The 16,586-nt window shown below is 35.8% G+C and overlaps 1 protein-coding gene and 1 pseudogene across 2 annotated transcripts in view; both read right to left on the minus strand.

The window, feature by feature from the left end:
* Positions 1-16,586, minus strand: part of KCND2 (potassium voltage-gated channel subfamily D member 2) — a 488,767-nt gene that overhangs the window by 411,549 nt on the left and 60,632 nt on the right. The window lies entirely within an intron of this gene.
* On the minus strand, positions 6,140-14,307 carry LOC309845791 (non-POU domain-containing octamer-binding protein pseudogene; annotated as a pseudogene). Its single transcript has 2 exons — positions 14,220-14,307; positions 6,140-7,569 (listed from the first exon to the last, which is right to left on the minus strand). The product of its transcript is annotated as a non-POU domain-containing octamer-binding protein pseudogene (transcript).

Below are 16,586 nucleotides of genomic sequence, written 5' to 3' on the forward strand. Positions count from 1 at the left end.
TGTATAAAGACGGACCTCAAAAGAACATGAAAAACACTCACTCATCTTGAAATTAAAATTATTTTGTTAGTTTATTCATGATAAAACAGTGATGTGAAAAAATAGTACCAATAAGAGATACCTGACCTAGAGAAAAATAATCCATGAAAAATCTGAGGTAGAGAATTCCATAGGTAACTTCAAAACACCGTTATACTATGCTCTGATAAATCCACCTCACATTAGAAAGGTGAAAATGAGAATAAAAGAATGGACGTAATTTAGAGTAAAGAAATCCTTTGAAAAGTTTCCCTCCCAAAATAATTCAGGCAAAGACTAACTACATCACTTAGAGAATCACTGTACTTTCTACTAGTAGATGAAAAGAAAGAAAACCTAAACACCATGTCTGAATTGTGGAAGTGTTTCATATTTTAATTATGTTTTGGGTTTCTGCTCAGTAGAGCACACTGTGATACAAATAAATTTAAAAGAAGTTACAAAATTATAGGAGATGATGAAATATTCATAATTAGGATGCCTAAATACAACACAGAAATCATGACTAACAACTGTAAGTACTCAATAATATCATTAAACTCTTCAAATTCCTAGAGATCTTCATATCAGAATTCTCTTGTGTAAAGATGTTATATTTAATGGATTAAAGAACAATTTTTATTACTGTGAGTCTCTGAAATGTAAAACAGCCTGACATTTCTGATTTACTATGTCAGCTTATCATGTTCAAATAGACTTTATTCTGTGCAGTTCAATAAAAACTTTTAAAGACTTCAAAAGAACAGTGTCTTAGAATCATTTCTCAGAAGGAGGAAGTTCTTGATACTATGTCAGAAAATAGGAAAACTTTGTTTTCAAAACAACAAACACACCTCATTAAAACTTCTGTAAACTGATTCTCATTGAGTACTTTCCCTTCAAAGACTTCCTATACTTGTGTTCTTGTTTTGCCATTATATATGTATTTTATATACATATGCTTGCTTAAATATACTTTTGTACACTTGTGCATATAGTTTCTTAGAAAATAGAAGTTATGGAATTATAATTTTAGAATGGGGAGGGGGTTTACCAGTAATCTATTCCAACCTGATGAGGTTTACTTGTAGAGGACTGAAAGGGAAAGACATTTAAAAAACAACTTCTCAACAGAACTCAGGTCTACTGACTCTTGTTGAAGTGTTCTTCCTAGTGTTCTATACTACTGCTTCTCCATATGCACTAAGTTGACAGAGCCTCACTAAATAGAGTCTTTGCTAGGCACTGATATTTTATGTCATATACACATTAGATCTGATAATCTCTGCTTGAACAGATTTAGAAAATGACATAAACTTCAACTGCAAAAATTGCAACCTGCATGAAAACTCATTCGTAATATCCTCCATGTTTTAAGTCACCTGTATGTAAAAGTTAAATAAATGAAAGAACTGCTGCTGTTTTTCCAGGTAAAGGAAAATAATACTATATGGTTATTCTTGTTTCAAAACTCAAATATAATATTTTAAAGATGTAGACCATATTCTGCAGTGTGATAAGTATAAATATGTGTAAAGTATTAAAAAACATCTATTATTTTTTCTGTTTTCCATATATAAGTTCCATGAAGGGGAAAAAAAGGGAGGGGCAGGTCCAATCAAATTCTAACTAAATACACTGCATAGTCTATCTTCTCATTTCAAGCAGGGGCACAGTGTTTGGGGTTATAAACAAATCATTACTGGAGAGAAAATAACTTCTTGAGCAAGTGTTTATTTTAATGATAGTAATTCATTGAAACTATCTAGTGACCCCTTGAAAAAATACAGACAGTTAAAAAAAAAATACCTCAACAGCTAACATCATTTATCAAGGATGAAAAGCTTTTCCTCTAGAATAAGGAATAGGACAAGGATGTCCATCTCACCACTTTTATTCAGCATAGTGCTATAGGTCTTAGCCACAGCAATCAGACAAATAAAATAAAATAAAAGACAACCAATCGGGTAAGGAAGAAGTAAAACTTTCACTATTTGCAGATGGCATAATACTATATACAGAAAACCGTGAAGATCCTCCCCAAAACTACTAGAACTGATAAATGAATTCAGTAAAGTCACAGGTTATAAAATTAATATGCAGAAATCTGCTACATTTCTACATGCTAATAATTAAATAGCAGAAAGAGAAATTAAGAAAACAATCCCACTTAGAATTCCACCAAAAATAGCAGAATACCTGGAAATAAATTCAACCAAGGAGGTGAAAGACCTGTACTACAAAAACAATAAAACACTGATAAAAGAAATTAAAGATGACACAAACAAATGGGAAGAAACTCCATGCTGAAAGAACCAGTATTATTAAAAATGTCCATACTACTCAAAGCAATCTATAGATTTAATGCAATTCCTATCAAAATATCAATAGCATGTTTCACAGAACTAAAACAAATATTCTTAAAATTTGTATGGAAACAAAAAAGACCCCAAATAGCTGAAGTAATCTTGAGAAAGAACAAAGCTGGAGGTATCCCAGCTTTTTTGAAACCCCAGACTTCAAGATATACTGCAAAGCTGTAGTAATCAAAACAGTGTGATACTGGCAGAAAAAGAGACACATAGATCAACAGAACAGAATAGAGAGCCCAGGCCCAGAAATAAACCCATAATTTTATGGTCAGTTAAGCTTTGACAAAGGAGGCAAGAATGTACAATGGGGAAAAGATAGTCCCTTCAAGGGATGGTCCTGGGAAAGTTGGACAGCTACATACAAAAGAATGAAACTGGACCATTTTCTTAAACCATACACAAAATAAACTAAGAATGGATTAAGGACCTAAATGTGAGAGCTAAAACCATAAAACAATTGGAAGAAAACACAGGCAGTAATTTCTTTGACATTGGCCATAGAAACATTTTTCTCAGTATGTCTCCTCAGGCAAAAGAAACAAAAGCAAAATCAAACTACTGTACTACACCAAAACAAAAAGCTTTTGCACAGCAAAGAGAACTATCAACAAAACAAAAAGGGAACTTACTGAATGGAGAAGATATCTGCACATGATATATCCAATTAGGGGTTAATATCCAAAATATATAAAGAATGTATACAACTCAACATGGAAAAAATTAATAAATAATCTGATTTAAAAAATGGGCAGAGGATCTGAATAGACATTTTTTCCAATGAGGACATAGAGATGGCTAAGAGGCACATGAAAAGATGCTCAACATCATTCAAAACAAGAGTGAGATATCACTTCACACCTGTCAGAATGGTTAAAATAAAAAAACACAAGAAATAGGGGCACCTGGGTGGCTCAGTGGGTTAAGCCACTGCCTTCGGCTCAGGTCATGATCTTGGGGTCCTGGGATCGAGCCCCGCGTCGGGCTCTCTCCTCAGCAGGGAGCCTGCTTCCCTTCCTCTCTCTGCCTGCTTTTCTGCCTACTTGTGATCTCTGTCAAATAAATAAAAATTCTAAAAAAAAAAAAAAAAAACACAAGAAATAATAAGTGTTGGTGAGGATGTGGAAAAAAAGGAACCCTTGTGCACTACTGGTAGGAATGCAAGTTGGTATAGCCACTGTGGAAAACAGTATGGAGACTCCTCTAAATATTAAAAAATAGAAATACCATATGATCTAGTAATCCCACTACTGGGTATTTACCCAAAGAAATTGAAAACACTAATTTGAAAAGATATATGCATCCCTATGTTTATTGTTGAATTACTTACAATAGCCAAGATATGGAAGCAACCTAGTGTCCATCCATAGATAAATGCATAAAGAGTGATATACAGATACAATGGGATATTACTCAAACACAAAAAAGAAAAAAAGAATGAAATCTTTCCATTTGCAACAACATGGATGGACCTAGAAAGTATAATGCTAAGTGGAATAAGTCAGTCAGAGGAAGACAAATACCATATAATTTCACTCATATGTGGAATTTCAGAAAGAAAACAAAGAGACAAACAAAAAACCAGACTCTTAAACATAGAAAACAAACAGGTGGTTGCCAGAAGAAAAGGAGGTGGGGGGATTGGTGAAATAGAGAAAGGGGCTTAAGAATACACTTATCTTGATTGAACTTTGAAAAATATAAAGAATTTGTAAATCATTATATTGGACACCTGAGACTAATATAACACTGTATGTTATTTATACACGCATATATTCATTCATACATACATATAGATCTATACACCCTTGTCAATCCCACTCCTGCCACCAGTTGGAGATTTTAACAAGTATCCTAGCTGATACTTATGCACTGAATGTATCTCTACACTTTTTCCCCCTCATCCTGCCAGCCATCTACCATTAGTACAACTTACTGTATCAGAAAAGTACTCAATTTAAGGAGACCTAGAATAACTATCTATGAAGGAGGATTTTTGATTTTTGTTAGCTTGATCAAAACTTAGAATCCAAATGGTTTGTGTAATTACCCATTTCTAATGTTAATATTATTGCCACTAATTATATTTCTATGTTGATAAGCTATAAGAAAAGAAATAAATTTCTACCACATATGGAACCAGCCTTCAAAGATAGAATGTGTCAAGGGACTTGGAAAGAGCTCAAATTAAGCCATATATGACTGCAAGGAACAAACAAACAAAAGGAGGTGGCACTTTCATCACAGAAGACAATATGGACAATTTGGGGGAATCTCAAATCTAGGAGATGATAGTGGGAAAGCAGGGTGATTATTCACAGAATCACAGGCTCTCAGATCAGGAAACGTCTATAGCAATTATTCAATATAGTTTCCCATCCTCTCCTTACATAAATTATGTAATATTCTTAATAAGAGGTGTGATGGCTTCTGATTGAGCACTTCTCATGACAAATAAATGAGAAGGGGAACAAAAAAATGAAACAACCTGTAACTATATACCACCTTAAATAATAGGGTTAAGCAAAAAATAACTAGGATATAAAAAAATAAGTAGGATATATAGTTTTGAGTTTTTATATTATGATATGTTTACTTCTTTGCAATATTAGTTGTGTTATTACTTCTTTGTGCTTCCCTAAATTTGATTAAGTATTTGAGCCAAATAAAACAAAACTCATGATTAATATGAATGTAGTAATTAAACTGTGCTTCTAATGCAGTAACTTGAGGGAAGTTTTACTATGAAATGGCAATTCCTGTACTATTGCTGCCTATGAAGGGAAGAAAGAAGTAAATTAAAAGGAAAAAAAAAAAAAAGCCACAGAAAACCAAGTCTTGCTATCAGGGTCATTAATATGCCTCCCATGTGGATCACTCACCACCACCCCCTTTTTTTAAGGCTTAAAATGTATTTTAATAAGTTTACTGCATTACTGCTACATTTCTCAGAAAAACTCCAAAGACATCAGGGACAAATCAAACATGGTACACTAGTGGGGGGAAAAAAATGCACAACATAACTACCTAGGATAGGCAAGGGTAAGAGCAACTGTCCAACCTTCAGCACATAGTAACCTTGCTCCCAAGATTGTACTAGGTCTATCAAGAAACCTGTGAACAGCAACATCAAAGACACAAAAGGGCCATTCCTGGGTTGTCCTTACCCAAGAAAAAAGTTGGAGGCAACTTAACATGAGATTCTTTTAAAGGTATAATCCAAATGAAAATCTCTAAGAGAAAATGTCTTCCTTAGGACATAAGGTGTAATACATGGGATATAATAGAACCATATGTATCTTGTCTGTGACCTCTGTGGACATTTGCCTGGATTCCCACCTGTGAGTGAATGGAACGAGACTAAGGTCACTGGGGGAGGTTTGGTTTTGTGGTGTATGCGGCAGTGTCTCTGGGTTTCCAGGGTATAAGAACAAGAAAGCAAATACAACAGGATGAGTAAAGAATGGAATGATCAAGATTAATGGGAGCTCTAACTGGATCCATTTTGCCATAGTTCCTCCCCACCCACACCCCCAGGCCCTCAACAATCAAGGGAGACTTTAGGAATGCACCACACAGAATCAACTTGCTAAATGATAAACCACACAGAACTGATTTGTTAAATACCGCCCCTCCCTCACCCTCAGCCTCCCCCAAACTCCCTCAGAGTAGTGTGGGCAAGGAAGACCCAACTATTGGGAGAAACCTCTAACACTTTTCCATGGCAGAATTCAGGCTAGGCTAGGGTCCTTCTTTTAAGGGTTTATGGGAAACTAGACATGGAGATTTTTGTTAGTATCAGAGATGTTCGTCTGGAGCAAATTCAGCTCCAGGAGCTGCATGGTTGAACACAGGGTGGGGGTGAGGCGGGGTTCCACTAATTGCCCCAATTTCTTCCACTGTAGCAGCTGGGCCAAAGCATTCAGTTGTTGGTGGGGTCAATCGCAAGGTTCCATCTGGCATAATGGTGACAGGTCCTGGAGGAGCTGTGCCAGCTGGCACTGGAGCAGGGGCAGTGACTCTGTTGTTGATGCCCACAGCACCTCCCATTGCCACCCGGCCCATCTGCATCTCCTGTTCTCTTGCATCAGGGCACGTTCCCTTGAATCCTTCCCGCTGTAATTGCCTCATTTCTTGCTGTTGCCGCCGCATCTCCTCCTCACAGCGCCTGCGCTCCTCCTCCCGTCTGAGCTCCAGTTGCTTCCGTTTTTGCCTTTCTTGGTTGTGCAGCGCTTCCATCCTCCAAAGTTCTTGATGCTACATCAAATCCTGTCTCATGAGCATGAGCTGGTGTCATGGCGGGCAGCCTCCAGCTTCTCACAAGTCCCTTGAAGCTGCGGTCTGCTTGGTCCTGCTGCTGCTTCTCCGTCTCAGTGAGTGCCTTCCAGCACGTGGCATACTCATACTCCGAGGAGCCAGGCTGTGCAGATTTGGGTGGCTGCTCTCACTCCGTGTGAAATGGCTTACTCTTTATCACCAGCTTCTCGGGAAGTCCGTCTTCATCATCCAGCTGGTCCATGGGCTCCACAGTCACAGGCTGAGTAAATACGGTCAGCAGGAAGGAGCCTTCACTGCACCTGTCCAGAGCTTTCCGAGCAGCTGGCTTCCCTGAGAATTCAAGTTCCTTCCCCTGGGGGCCTTTCTCGATCATCCACAGTGATGACAGCCCTTTCCACCTGGCCAAACATGGAAAAGGCTTCCTCCAGCAGTTCGTTGGAAACACACCAAGGAAGGTTTTGGACTGCACTGGGTGCACTGTGGCAGGCAAAGCACACACTCAGCCGCTTTCCATGGAGCGGCACATTGACCAGCTCTGCGTGCGAGATCTCCCCTAGTGTTCCTGTTTGCCAGCGGATAGAGCCAAAGCCCTTCTTCTTAGGAATGAAGACTCCACTGGCCATCCCATATTTCTCAAAGAGTTTCCTCTTCTCATTCTCAGTGAGGTCAGGAGGAGGACTGCCCACAAATTGCTGGTTGTGTCGGGTAAAGGTCTTCTCTCCTGGTTTCCTAAAATTCTTCAGATTAATAGTCAAGTGTTCATTTTGGCTGCTGGCTTGTTATCCATTTGCGGGTCCTGGTGGTGGTGGTGGCTGCTACTGTTGCTGCTGCTGGTGACGCTGATGATGCTTCCTTGGAGTACGGCTTTGCTTCTCTGAATTAAAGGTTTTGTTGCATTTTGCACCTTTTTATCGACTGTTCTCTTGGCAGAGTAACAGCAACACTGTTGTCCTCTTGGATTACTTCTTAAAACTAATTCTACTCCCTCAGCCTTGACCTTCTCAGTGGAGGAGGAGTGTCACCTGACAGAAACTTGGCACAGTCCACCTCTGGTGATTGTCACATCCACCTTGGAAAATAGATTCCTAAACCAAAATGTTATTCTATTCTGGAGGACAGAGTTAGGGTAGAGGGAGAATCTAGTTTTTCTTTATTTACTGCAGCACCGATTAACATCTTATGCCTAAAGAACTTACATACCAGGAAGACTCGTGATATTTTACCATGTTGGGTCCTGGGGGTGATGCAAATAAATTAAAGCTACTGGTGACCCAAGTACCTGTGCGAATTTTAAGATGAAGTGAGACACATACTCTTGTCCCTATCCGAAGACAAGTTTCCAGAGTGGAATACCCTTACACAATAATTATGGGGCCAAGACCCTTAGCATAAACGCTAGATATGGAAAATATGGTTTTATCGACTGTTGTTGAATGGCTGGTTTACATGCTCTCAAAAGGTAATTTTTACTCCTGAAAATGCATCCTCCAAGTCAGGAACAATTATCATCTCTCTGTAAGGACACTAGTTGACCTATGTTTCTTCAAAATGGCATCTGTTCAAATACTTCAAAATTTCTATTTTGATGCTTGAATATATTATTCTTTAGGCTAAACTGTCATGCTCTTTTACCTCTTTTGATGCTCATAAGATATGAAACCCCCTGTTTCTTCTTCTAAACTTAGGTTGATCCATGTTCCTTTTAAAGAGCTATACGTTGTAACAGAAAACAAAATAAAAATGACTTCAAATGTTAAAAAAGTGTATTATCTCAAGAACCTAGTTTCTCCCACCACTACACTGCAGCAGACAAAATTCTGATTATAATTCATTTACATAAACTAAAAAATGATTATATTTACATGGCATTTTAAAATAAACATTTTTAAACTTACTCACAAGTTGTTAAGATCTAAAGTGCCAAAAGATGTTTTGGAAAATGGCCCTCAGAGATTGTCTGGAGATGCATGAAATGAAGTAGTAGTTTGGCAACAATAATGTATTTTTATTAATGTAAATAGCTAATTCTACTGAATCCAGTATCATTGTTATTATAGATGGAATTGGTTAGTTGAAATATCTGTGTTGATTAAAACAAAAGAATAATTGTAATATAATCAGTTAAATTTCAGAGAGTCAGAATTTATATCATCAGTGGACTATATTTTGGAAAAAAAAATAATACTTAGATTCTTCCCACAAATTTTTTTTCTTGTATTTTTCTTACCCTTCAAACTGTGCCATATGGCAAAGGTCCTAAAACACTTTCTTGGAAACTGTCTGTTGGTTTCATTAAGACTTGGGTTGCTTTTCAACAAATGGGGCAGAATTTCCAAGAATCTGTCTATGTTTTATCATCCATTTCTTCTGGCGATTGACAGTAACCATCTGCAGGTGTAGAAAGAAACTAAACCTTAATGGGACCCAGCCAAGTAGTAAAGTTTCATTTGAATACAATTACATCAATTAATCTGTAGTTGCAATCTCTTTTTTAGAAACAGATAATGTTTCATTTATTTCTTGCAATAAACTAATGAAAAAGTCACCGAACAAATTATGAATTTCCTTTCCAGATAATGTAATCCTGCTGAGCGTCAACTGTCTTAACACATCAGAATTAATATACAGAAGTGGTTCAAACAGGGTAGGACCCAGGTCTCCCTTCCTCCAGCCCCATGCACTTCCAATGGACAGAGGACACTGTAGGGAATGCTTATCATAAAGACTGATTCTAGAAGGTAGCCAAAACACTGAAGACTATTCACAGCAACTCTGGGTGAGCATATTGATTTACATAATTTAAAATAGTATGTGAAGTAAAGTAATTCTGAATGTGTTAAAAAGCTGTCTTTATTATCTTGGCTAAATTTTTGTTTGCTTAATTTCGAAAGATTGTCTAGTTCCCTTTTCACTTAATAAAATGATTTTGTATGAGCCTTTATGTAAAATTTTCAACCATTTAGGCTCTAGAAACTAAAGTAGGCCATTGATTAATGCCATTTTTTTTTTTTAAAGAAAGAGGAAGAGAGAAATTTTAAGCAACCAAGTAACAGTGAGCTTTTATAATCTGTTTCTCTTTTGTACAGCTCTTCATGTGGTCATCTAGAGCAGGTTTCAGTCCCAAGTTTTATGAAAGACTCCTTTAAAAGAAGCTCCAAACTGGGATGCCAGAGTATTAAACATTCAGCGAAGCATTTAAGAAAAGTACGGGATATAAAGACTTCAATAGCCATTCATTTATACTGGAAACACGACTTGATTAAATGAAAAGCTAACTGTATTTGGGTTTCTTACATTTAATAAAGAACCTTCCAACTAATGTCAGCCAGATCTACCTACTTTTTCTTACTTGACATAATTAGTACTCTCAATCCTGTTTCACAAATGTTATCATTGATTTATAAGCACAAACAAAATATATGTGGCTTATTGCTTAATGACTTACACTTGACAATCCTAAATATAAGCTTTCATATGCCACAAAAGGAGCTGATCATTGGCTTCAAGTTAGGAACATTTAAAAGATGATCCCATACGTGGCTATTTGCATTTCTGTGGTATTTTAAGGTGTGACTGTTTTATTATTGTTTTAATTTGATGGAGGATAAAGAGTGGCTTCTGATGTTCACTTGCTTATTTTACATTCTACTGATACTACTGCTGTAGACATTGGAGATAATGAGTAATATCAACTTACGTTCAGTGGCACTGCAGGTGGAGGGGGGTTGATATACAAAATGTTAAAACAACAGAAAGAACAAAAAGGTAAAATGAGCATGTGGAAGGAGGTCTTCACAACATCCCTGCTTCCATAGAGGAGGTGATTAATGGGATTAAAAAAATAATGAAAGCAGAGCAGAAGGATGGGACACAAGGAAATTTTAAAAGGACAAATGAAAAAGGAGGGAAGCTATGGCTAGAGAGAAAGGGGTAAAATTAGGGTATTTTGCAATCTTAGAACTGGGGTGCCTGGCTGGCTCAGTCAGTAGAGCACATAACTCTTGTTGTGAGTTCAAGCTCCACCAATTTTGGGCAAAGATTTTACTTAAAAAGAAAACAACGACAAAAACTTAGGGGTCCCTGGGTGGTGCAGTCATCTGAATATTCAACTCTTGGGACACAGAATATTGCACTTCAATGCGCAGCCAACGCTTCATGGTGACTTTAGAGAATTCTTCAGATTTTTTTCACTTACTTCAGAAGAGCTACAAGAGAATTTATTATGGTGGCCTTTTTCTTTTAGCATGACAAATACTTACATGCTGTGTTAGAAGATAAATTATAAGCATAGGTAATCTGTTATACTCATTGTTAATTTCTTCAGTTACTTGTGGTGTTATGAAAGCTAAAACAAAGCAAAAACACTGATCTGATTGTTTCTGCTAACATGATAAATGCTACCAAAATGCCTTTCTAATCCCTTTCCTAACTACACACTACCTTCTCCCTCTCTCTCAACTTTTCTTCCTTTCCTTTCCTCTCCTTCCCTCTTCTCTGTCTCTGTCTCTTTCTTTTTCTTTCTCTCTTTCTTCCTTAGGAAAAACACACCCAGTACCCCAGGCCAAGGAAAAAAGTAATTTTGAAAACTACCAAAAGTTTAGAACCATTAAAAACAGAATATTTCTTAAAGGATAAAAATGAAAAGGGCCTTACCTTGATCCTTTTTCATTATAAGTTACAATCATAAAATGACTAAATGAGAATTAAAATAATATTAATTGTGTTAATGTTACTATTTATTTCTACTAATAAATGTGAGGAAGTTCAATAAGATATGATTAAAATTTAAATCTTAAAATGTTGTTTTCTTAAATGTTTCAAGCTGTCCTGGCTATTAAACTTCAATAGTGTAAAAAGCTAAAATGCAGGAAAATGACACTGTTCTGAGATCTTAAAAAAATGATGAAGAACAAAAGTCATGCAATGCAATATTTTAAGGTTATTTTTAACTTAATTTTCTTGTTATTTTTATCTTCAGATCAAGCCTGTTTCATTTCTCAGTTCAATTTCAGTTACATTTGTATGTAGATTTTAAATAGTTAACAACATTGATAGTCTATAATCCATTTTAAAAATCCTTTCTGAGGTGTTGAAAGCATCCTGCTTTATTTAGAAACAGTAGCATAAAAATAATGAAATACCCAAATATCTACATATATTAATTTCTCTGCACCTGCATAATTGTTCTATCATTTTTCACATTCTAAAATGGAACTCATCCATCAGTTTGATATGAGCACATAAGCATAGTTTCTTGTGCCTTTTGCTTATTTCATCAGCTTTGTGTTTGAGTTTGATAAAAAGAAAAAATGGTATATTAAAAATAGTAATGTTAGCTAATGCTTACTGATTTTATTTTTTTAATGTGCAAGGGACTTTTCTAAGTATTTAAAATAAAGACTCATTTTGCCCTTAAAACATCCATCTAGAGTAGGTGTTTCATGATCCTAATTTTATAGAGGAAGGAATTGACACATTAAAAAGTATAAGCAACTTGCTCAAGTTTCCCATACTAATGAATGGGGAGCTGGGTTCCCAGCCAGTCTATGTTCTAGAGTGCCATCAATATACTCCCTGTATAGATCTTGTTTTATTTACAGCAAAACAAAGGAACAAATAAAAAAATACTTCTAAATGGTGAAATTAATGGAGCATTCCACCAAATAATCTATAGATGTAAAGTACATCGTAGTATATGCTGCATTTAAATCATGAATAAACAACATGGAGCCTGGATGAATTTGCAGCATAATCAGCAAGAATTTGCCACATTTTTCTAAAATCAGAAATTCTGGGGCGCCTGGGTGGCTCAGTGGTTTAAAGCCTTTGCCTTTGGCTCAGGTCATGATCCCAGGGTCCTAGGATCCAGCCAGGCACGGGGCTCTCTGCTTAGCAGGGAGCCTGCTTCTTCCCTTCTCTCTCTCTGCCTGCCTCTCTGCTTACTTATGATCTGTCAAATAAATAAATAAAATCTTTAAATAAATAAATAAATAAAAATAAAAATAAAATCAGAAATTCATCCAACTCTGTAAAACTCCCCATTGTATGGATAAAAGCAGGAAGAACTTCCTTCATTGCCAACAAAGAATTGGTTATTTGACATCTAGAGTGGCCTGTTTAAGGACAGTGTAGAAGTTTTTATCAAATCACTGCAAATGCCAGAACTCAGAATATAGCTCATTCATTGTCAGAAAGGACTTGAGAAAGCAGGAGTGCAAGATAAGAAAATACAAAATGACCAGAAAAAAGATATGTGTCCTCCTTTTATTTGCCAAAAATCCTCCATTTTCTATAGGGGAAAGCAAAAGAGATCTCCTTTAAATTCATTAAATTTTGTATTTTCACAAAAACAACATCAGAATAAACTCATGGGAGATGTAACTGAATTTTGAAATGGCAAGGAAAATTCACATTAAGGTTCTGAATCAGAAAGTATGCATGGGTATAAATACATAATAAGTTAGTTATATTTTCATTATCTTGTAGTTTCTTCTTACCACATAATATTATTTTATTTCCATGACAGTAGATTACAGTAGCTGTCCATTAGCTAGGTTAAGGGGATTCATAACTGAATTAAGACAGGGCAAATAAGTAACCAATTGAATAATTTATAGTGAGATATTTTTATGGCATTTCCCAGATGACTTTAGTGAGATAAAAAAAAAAATATGTTAAAAAGTACTGAAAGCTGAGTTTCACAAATATCAAACATATACTTATTGATAAATCATCTATTAATTCACATAATTTATATGATAAAGAGCATACCACAAAAACAAATTTGAATGTATATTTTTTGTTTATTTATTTTTATTTTTTTGAGCGAGCAGGGGCATGAGGGGCAAAAGGAGATAGAGAGAATCATGGAACCCAATGTAGGGCTCCATCTCAGAACCCTGAGATCCTGACCGGAATTAAAATCAAGAGTTGGAGGCTTAACGGATTGAGTCACCCATATGGCCCTTGAATGTGTTTTTAGACTCCTAATACTTGAGGGAAATGAAAGGGCTGTTAATATGCCTATGCTTCTCATACATAAACTTGTTATTTTCCTATTTTGAAGCTAAGAACCAAAATGTGAATATCAAAGATAAGCAACCTATAGATTAGAAATTTCCCCCATTTCTTGATAATATTCCTGCCTTTCTTTAGGGTTGAGAGACATTTTATGTACTAATTCACTCACTTATTCACTCATTTATTATTTAAGATAAATTGTCTCCTCCTGAAGCTGTAATTCAACATATCCATCTATTCATAGTACAAGCTTAAGCATGCTTATGTTTGAAACAGAAAATCCTGGTTTGCTTCCCAGTCTTCCTATTTACCAGCTAAATGGCTATTGCCAAATTACTTCATAACCACCAAGTTCCTCACTTATAATGTGAGAATGATACTAGTATCTACCCAATAGGGTGGTTTAAAGATTAAACGAGGTAAGACAGTATAGCAAAAAGTAAATATTCAGTAAGTATTATTGACCGTTGAGTAAAAAACTAATAATGAATTTGGCTATCTAAGTACTTAGGAAGTCCTTTTATAACGCCTCACAAGAGCTGTATAAGTAAGCAGTGGAAGGTCCATCAACAGAGACTGAACCACTGAAAGATGCACCACCAAGACCAGTTGGGAACGCCATGACATCACATCATAAAATACAAATAAATTCCAATGGCTGTAGTAGCTGGAATAATTATAGGAAGTAACTGAGTGAAATCAAAATATATGTCTTGGTAGGTATGTGTTATAGACCATAGTAGTTGCTCAGTAAGATGGGAGACAACACCAAATCTGTGGAATGAGTGACACACGCACTGTGGCATGATTTCAAACTGCACTAAAACAGAAAGGACTCAGTGGGAAGGTAATCAGATTATGGAATAGATATTTTCACAAAGTTTTACATATAACTTAATTAAAAATAAATTCTGCAAACTTTCAAATGATCTGGGGCAAGGTTGTTTTTTTGTTCTCTGTTTTTTTTTTAAAGATGTTTTTAACTTTCTAAAAGAAGTCTCCTTCTATAGGGAGAGTGATTATCTCTGTATACTTCTTTCAAAAACCTGAGCTTGCATATCTTCCCACTCCTTCATGATGAAACAGGGTTGAGTAAATACAACAAAGGCTACAAAGGTGTCAAAAAGTATATTATGTGCCTCATATTAGAATTTATTATTTCCCGGGACCCCTGGGTGGCTCAGTTGGTTAAGCGGCTGCCTTCGGATTGGGTCGTGATCCCAGCATCCTGGGTTCAAGTCCCACATCGGGCTCCTTGCTCAGCAGGAAGCCTGCTTCTCCCTCTGCCTGCCATTCAGTCTGCCTGTGCTCGCTTTCTCTCTCTCTGACAAATAAATAAATAAATAATCTTAAAAAAAAAGAATTTATTATTTCCTATAATTTTATTAACTTATAAATTTCTTTAGTTGCCGCAATTGGGATTGATTTTAGCAAACAAAATTTTGTCTGTAGTCTTGAAACAGTGAATCCCATTTAGTTTTAGGAAAGTAACTCTTGATGCAAGAAGAGAGAGATAATTCTAAACATTAACTAGTTTGTAGAAGAAGCATTTTAAATAAATGGGGAAATGAAAACTTTTACAAACATATTCTGAATTTAGTAATCACTAAGGTTTCCTCCTAGAGCTGTGTCTGAAAACTCATGTTGGGACATCTGCATCTTAAAGGTTTAATGCAGCTCCTTTAAGTGAGTTGGGGGAAATCGGAGCGGGAAACAAATCATAAGACACTGTGGATTCTGAGAAACAAAACTGAGGGTTTTGGAGGGGAGGGGAGCTAGGGGTTGGGTGAGTCTGGTGGTGAATATTAAGGAGGGCACATATTGCATGGAGCATTGGGTGTGGTGCATCAACAATGAATTTTGGAACACTGAAAAGAAATAAAATGAAATAAAATGAAAAAAAAATACTACCTGTAATCTCTAAAGGCCTTTTATGCTAACAAAAGACCATTAGTAACTATATGCAAATTCACACCCTGAATTCTAGAATAAACACTTCCAGATGTTCTTAAACTACATTTTCCTTAACTTTTGAGCCTAAATTTAAGTAATTTGGCGAGCCTTGTAGACTGCATATTTTATGGCAATGTGGAAGTTTTATTATCAAAAAAGAGTAACACTTTCACATCTGAAAAAAAAAGTCCTTTTTTCTTCCTATTGTCCCACACAATTATCATTAAATATTTATTGACCAAGTATTTAATTTTTTTATCCTAGCTCCACCACCCTCTCAGCTGGATGTTAATATAGTAGGCTATACTTGTTTTGGTCAGAACCTAACACACAGTTCAGAAATTGGCACTCACCCACTGATCAATGTTTATTGAAGGCCTATTGCTGTGTAGGCATAGTTAGTAGTACAAGGTATAATCCAGGTGAACCATGTCACTGCTTTCTTGCAGTTCACATTCTTGTGAGCAAGAGAGAAAATAAACAAATAAGCTCTCTACATATTTGCAAAGCATGTGAAAGAACAAACTGAATAAATATTGAACAAAAAATTAAATACTGAATCTCTATTCTCTATTCTGATGATCATTATCTTGTACAACTTCCTCAAAGAGGTCTAATTCTCCAGTTTGGAGACCAAATAAAGTATATCTCCCCTACCATAATATACTATCAATTATTTTTTATTTTACTTCCATATCTATATATATATACATGGATGTGTATGCACATTTATGCATATTGTTGTAATTGAATGAGTCATTTTAAGAAGCAGATTAATCCAAATACTATATGTAATCCCTTTTCCTTTTGAATTTTTTGGAGTTAAGACAGAAATTTCTACTTTTTCTTTCTTTCTATTTTTTGTTTTGTTTTTGTTTTCATTTTGGCCAGATGTCCAGGATCAAAGTATAAAACAAATATCATTTTTCTATTCTACTCTGTCATAAA

Source organism: Mustela nivalis, assembly GCF_964662115.1.
Source record: "Mustela nivalis genome assembly, chromosome: 12".
Lineage (NCBI taxonomy): Eukaryota > Metazoa > Chordata > Mammalia > Carnivora > Mustelidae > Mustela > Mustela nivalis.